Source organism: Pavona decussata, unplaced genomic scaffold (assembly GCF_977016875.1).
Source record: "Pavona decussata unplaced genomic scaffold, jaPavDecu1.1 SCAFFOLD_416, whole genome shotgun sequence".
NCBI classification, from domain to species: domain Eukaryota; kingdom Metazoa; phylum Cnidaria; class Anthozoa; order Scleractinia; family Agariciidae; genus Pavona; species Pavona decussata.
Window position 1 is genome coordinate 496,394 of NW_028145778.1, and position 6,775 is coordinate 503,168.

Consider the following 6,775-nt stretch of genomic DNA (forward strand, 5'->3'; position numbering starts at 1 on the left):
TTCAAAATTTTTAAACAGATGTTAACAACATGGAAAAATTGAAAAAAAAAAAAAACGGCGCATGCGTATTTTAAGCGCCCGTATTTTTTCTAAGTTTTTTGGCGGGAAAATTTGACAAAATTGAACAGAGGTCACCATAAAAACAAACGAGAGACAAAAAATATTAAGTTACGCCAAAATTTATTAATTTTGAACATGCGTTAGTCAATAAAATTTCATTAAAACATGAGCGATTGCGATATCTTAAACTTGGCTGAAAATTTCCATTTCTAGACAAACTAAATTTGTCAAAAATGTCTTGCAATTGATTCATAGAAAAACTGTCAGTTTTCTAAACTTCGCAAATGCAAAATAAACACGAAGACGCACTATAAACAAGAACTTTCCATGAAAACCCTAGTTTCGCTTTTTTGTTGTTGCAACGAGCGAATCAAATATATTTGCAATGTTTTAGTCGAAATCTTCATTTTGAAATGCGTGGTTTTAACCGAGATTGCACACGAAAATGTTTTGGACCGCTAAGAAAATAAACAAAATGTATTTATATAAATCAAGTCATTGTTCAAAAGAAAAATTCTTTTTAAAACCCGGCAAAACCAAGTAGATTTAGAGAATTTCAAAGTTCTGAAGTTGACAAACCCGTAGACAATTCCAATAATTTTAAATTAAGGCGGCTGCAACAGTTTCTCTGGCATTGGGGTGGATCTTTTCAAATCAATATTTCGCATAGAAGGCTTGCTTCGAATACCGTCATACTACACCACCAAAATACTGAGAAGTTGAAGACTTTTCTTACTACTGCTTTAATTATATTGTTATTATTAAGCTTACTTGCAGAATGTTGTTGTTGATATGACAAGGAATTCATTGTAAGACGTGAGTGATAAACCCGTGACTTGACACATGCGTGGTGTACATAAATACTAATTGCACGAGGATGGCAGTGTATTGGACCAGGAAAAACAAAATAAAACTCATTTTCAGAGAAAGAGAACAGCGACTGAATCAAATTTGACCAAGTTTCAGCCTTCTTATCTAACATCCGAAATGGGTCTTAAACCTAAAACGTGCTCGAACATCAAAACAAATTATTATTCTGAAGTCTCACTATTGAAAAGTAAATCTGTAAGGGCATTTTTGAAATATTTTGATTTATGCAAATTACAAGCTTTTTGACTTATTTCAGCCGTTTTAAAACACAAATAACTTGACATTGCACCCACCTACGAACCTCAGAGTATGCTTTTATAATGTTTTGCTGTGCGTGATAAAAGACCTTTGGACAGAAATGAGAAGATACAAAATTTATCTTTCTGTCAATTTTAACAAAAAATCCGGCAATAACTAATGATTCTTTATTTACTTGAAAACGCTCCTACAGATTTTTTCTAATTTCGCCCACAAGTTGTCGAGGTTGAGTAGTTTAAATCCTAAAAATTTCGTTGCAAAGTGTCGGACTAAATTTCGAAATAATCGACATTACTTAAAATAAAGTGCTTTGTGTCACCGTTGCTATGGTAACAGCTATTCTTTAAAAACCAACCAAAACCTACAAAATTTGTTGACAGGTTGAAAAGGTGGTTTAGTATGACGGTAATCGAAGCAAGTCTTCCATCCCGAAATATTAATTTGAAAAGATCCACCCCAATGCCAGAAAAGCTGTTGCGAGCCTCCTTAAACCGAACATGCATGCCTCAGCTATAAATTAATAGTTTCTTAACGTCGAAAACAACATTCCTCTCTGTACTGTCACAAAATCCAGGAAATGTGGCTTACCGAAGAGTAAAACTTCTTGAAAGCGAGAAAAAATACAAAAATGTGTCGAAAATTTACGTGAAAAATTAAATGATAGTTCAGGTCCTTTTACACAGTGCGTCTTCGTGTTCACAGGTTTCTTCGAAGAAATAAAGTTTGATCTTAGTCGTCTTTTGAAAAATAATTAATACTTATGTTCTACCTTGACTAAAAGTGCTTGACTTGCTCTTGTTCCCATGCTTGTGTTGTCAAGACTTGTCATCTACAAAGTGTCCTGAAAATTAAGCAAAATCTGCAATTAGAAAGTTTAATTTTTACCACCCTTAATTAAATAGGTTCAGTTTACAAGGTAAACCATTGAAGGTTCAAAATCTTTTAATTTCAGAACTGAAATATTAAACGATAACCAGTGCCTTCACTTTTTGCTCAACAGGTATGTAATTGAATGCATTTAACAGTTGCTTTAAGGAGGCTCGCAGCACTTTTTCTGGACTTAGGGTGGAAGTTTTGAAATTACATTCTCAAACTCATTAATAATTCATCAAGAGAAAACAAAGAAAATCACTACTGTGACCGTGGTTTGGATATGTGATCCTAATTACCATAAAATTTTGCCAACTTTAGCCTTGAATTTCTCCAAGAATTATCGATCATTTGAGAAGCCATATCAAACACTCGAAAGTGTGTTTCTTCAGATATCCAAACACCTCGTAGTCGTTTAAAAAAACTCGGCTGCACCTCGTTTTTTCAACCTACTTCTCAGTGTTTGGATATCTGATGAAACACTCTTCCTCGTGTTTGATATATTACATCTTGCATAGAAGATAAACTTCGATCTCCTTCATACTACATCATCATTTCAACATATGATTAAAGTAAATTTTCTAATCGGTTTCCAAGCAACGATTATTACCATAGCAACGGTATCGCATAGCCTCTCAATTTTAACATTGTCGATTATATCGAAATCTAGTCAGACACTTTATGACGAGACTTTAGGGATTTAAACTACTCAATCTAGACAATTTAACAATCTTAACATTTGGTTTCATCGTTGTTAATTACATGTGTAGAACAATCAATTTTCATTTTTTTGTTGTTGTTGTTGTTGTTGTTTTGTACACTACGAGACAATTGAATAATTTGTTTGTTTGCTTTGCTCTCGGGTGAGTGCTTTTCCTCCGGGACTAACTGTTTGCGAAGTGCCTCGATGATTTTAAGAATTTTGCGCCCTATGTTAGAAATACGTAATCGCATTGAGTCCTCGTGAAATTAAGGATTAATTTTCACTTGTATTTTCAAAGTTTTCGCAGTTGCCCTCGTCGGGAATTTGGGAAACTCTGAAAATACGCGTGAAAATTAGTCCTTAACTCTACTCGACCTCATGCGATTACATATACAAATTTCCTGCGTGCCGCCATTTTGGGTTTTATTACGTCATACGGGTGGCACTTTTGTCAGGAAGCAACCGTGTGACGTCATGGAAACCAAATTGGCGCCGCGCAGAAAATTTAAAAGCGAAATACGCGATAATAAATCTAATTTGTAGAACAATAAAATGCTATCTCCATTTTTTCACTAAAGTTTTCAAATTTAGGCACCATTTCCATCAATTAAGGTCAATTTGTAGGAAGAGCGGAAGTTCTCTTTAACCACAGGAACGTCTTCATCATTTTCCTTCCGAAATGTTGTGTGCAACATTTTCTGGTATGGAAACACCGTGTTATGTGCAACGCGCAGGGTCAAAGCACGCGTCAGAATATCGATTTTCAAACATTCGATGCCATTGGCCTTGGGCATCGATACTCGTGAGAAATAAATATCGTTGTTATAGGTCACGAGACGAAAGTGTGCAAGTCCTGTACCGGTCAAAAGAGTGACGCGTTATTTCAGAGTTACTTAATACTTAATCACAAGCAAGCTTTCTTAATGCTGTAAGATTTCTACGCTTCGAATTTTCAAGGGCTGTGAGCTTCGAAAACCATCTTCAGCAACTCAACTCAATTAATATTATAATAAACACGATTTTATCAAAACTCACCATCGTCAGCGATATCTTAATTTCCTTCTTTTCCCCATCCTGTCAATCTCTCTCCTTGCATTGAAGCCCTATCATAGAAAATAATTTCTCATTGTGAGGCACTAGTCCAGATTCTAGTGGCAGGGAGCATGTTTAAGGATGATTAAAGCAGTAGGATGGGTCGCGATGGGTTTTGGAGGGCTGCAGACGAGTTCCATGCCAACCCAACCCATTAAAGAAAGTGAACGGAATGCTTTATACAAAAACAGTACGTGGTGTGTGATCATGAGGGCTTAATGCGCGGATCAGTTTGCTTACAAGGCGAAATCCTGTCCTTGGAAACTTTCTCAACCCCCAAAACGTTAAAAAAAAAAACCCACGCACGAATTTCGGCAGTGAGACCATAAACACAAACTTGCTTCAAATTCACCATTCCCCCGGCTCTGTACGCGATCAGCTGCTCGGAGTATGCCCGGATGTTGATGGTTCGATTTCACGATTTGATTGGCCTAAATCGTCTCCACTCAATGACTCGATCGTTTGAGCTAAACCAGCAGATGGTAGACCCTCGTTGGTATTTGATACCCAAAACGCAAACGGCAATTAACATCTCTAATACCCTAAAACAAGCAATCTAAATAAACAAGAGAAAGGCGAACTCACCTTCTTTGATCGATGCTTGTCCTTTCGCTTTGTGTTGAACCTCCACTTTAACTTCAATCCGATCCATCATGCTCAGTGTTGCCCTTAAAACTGAACGTAGGTCTGATTAATATACTGCAGAGGTTAACTGGTGTAAACTGCCAAGCTGTAATGCATGTCAAAAGAATCAGCTGGGTCGCTTAAGAAAGCTTTTTACACTCAGCCAGCTTTCAATGTCAGTGGAATTTGTGCGCTAGATAAGATAATTTAAAGGCGACTATGGCAACTCCACTCAGTTGAGGTTTTGTCTTCACTTTAATTGGTATATATTGCCCAGCGGTTATGCTGCTAAATGAATCAGTAGTGTCGCCTGGGAATGCCTCTGAAACAGAGTTGGCTCAGTCAGCTTCTGATGGTACAAGGTATCAAGCATTAAAAAGCGATAATCTTACCCTATTTGGTGCCAGGGAACAAATTAAATAATAACTGTTTAAATGGCCTAGTAATTCTGTCACGGCAACCTCTCTCAGTTCATTCAGTTCATCAACCAGACAGAACAATGATGTTCTTATTCAACCCACATCAGTGTACTGGTATAAACACCTGGTCTTTTCAGGCAATGATACTAAATGATGAATACCCCCTTATTAGATATAGTTTGGTACACGACAAGATTTAGTTAAGACAAGGTATCGGGCACCAACAAGGGATAATCTTACCCTGCTTGATGGCACGTTACAAATTAAATAGTTAATTGCTGTTTAAATGGCCCAGTAATTCTGTCACTCTTGCCAAGGAATAAAAATACTTACCTTTGCTCTTTAAATTGTGCTTCTGATTAAACTCCGTTCTGTTGCATTCACTGTTTGCCCTAAAATTAAAAGCACGTGCGATTAATATGTTGGACAGGACTTTTTCTTTTTGCCATAAAAGATCACAATGACCGCTGTAGTCATTTTCTTTTTCTCGTCTTAATGGATATAACCGTGCTGTATTGGGAAAGCTCGTGAAACTGCTGAATGGATAGCAACATCCCAAACCATATTTTGACAAAAATCCTAAGGCTTGGCAACTCCATACATATTTTTGCCGGAATCTGAGATTGGTTATATAAGGGTCCTACAGGGGGGGAGTGGGGGGTCTCTGGCACGGTTCACGGGCCAAAAAAAACAACGAATCACGAATCAAGGATATCAAAATTTCATTTTCCCGAATCACGAAAATCAGCAAGTAAAACACGAAAAGTAATGGAGAAAAGAAAAAGAAAGACGCAAATAGCAAATTACAGACTTTTATAATTCTTGACAGACCACTCTAACCACTACGTGTAGTGACGGCCCGAAGAAACATTAAATTGCCCTCGTCACTGAAAATCACATGGAAAAGAAGTAATGAAATCACGAATATATTTTCACGGAGCACGCTAAACCTTTAGGTCACGGAACATGAAGAATAATTTATCAAATTCACGATTCACGAAAAATAAAAACAGCTTATCACGCATCACAAACTGATACCCCTGTACGACCCTCTTAAATCACTAAATATACCAACAGAAAAGCTTCGATTACACATTGAATTTGCTAACATATTGTCTTATAGAATATAAGGTAAGGTATCACTTGCTTTGCTTAAAATCTCCACAACTTAATCCTGCATGAATCACCTTCAAATGTAGGGCCATTTGACATTGCTGAATAGGATGCGTACGTACCATTTGTGCTGACGAAACAACTTGTGAGTCGCAATGAGAAAACAGGGTTGGTAGTATGCTGCCAGCTCCATTGAACTTCTAGAACCTCTTGTAAACGATTATCCTTTTAAATGAAAACATAATATAGGTAAAAATTGGTGGGATTAAAGACTATCAACGGTTTTTTTTTATTATGAGATTTTCTTAGACCTTAGGGGGGAGGAAGTAGGGTGGATTCCTCCCTCTCACCAGCACTGTTAACCTCCCCCCCCCCCCCCCAACTAGATCACAGCTATGCAACGAACTTTAGAGGACATAAGATTTTCGAGATTGCTTTCTTTGATCTCACGTGCTTTGACACCGGGATAAATTTCCACCTGCTATTTACAAATGTCAGCCATCTTGGAAATCCAAAATATTGACCAAAAGGGTAATCAAACAATGTTAATAAAATTATAGTCCACAAATGAAATAGATTTAGACTGTTCATTACCCTGCCTGTCAAAGAATGGCTTGTAACATCCATAGTAACATTCATTTTCATATCATACGGCTATTTCAATAAAGGTTGAGGGAAAGTGTACCGGACAAGACCGAGAGTTGATAGGGGAAATTCCTTAATAACTTTACAAAACTCAGCTATAGCTCACCCCTGCAGAAAATAA

At 37.0% G+C, this 6,775-nt stretch overlaps 1 long non-coding RNA gene across 1 annotated transcript; it reads right to left on the bottom strand.

The window, feature by feature from the left end:
• Positions 1–887: 887 nt before the first annotated feature.
• LOC146450913 (uncharacterized) lies at positions 888–5,290 on the bottom strand. The gene is made up of 4 exons (XR_014860189.1): positions 5,230–5,290; positions 4,439–4,528; positions 3,797–3,864; positions 888–2,029 (listed from the first exon to the last, which is right to left on the bottom strand). It is a non-coding gene; the product is annotated as an uncharacterized LOC146450913 (long non-coding RNA).
• Between the last annotated feature and the right edge of the window lie 1,485 nt (positions 5,291–6,775).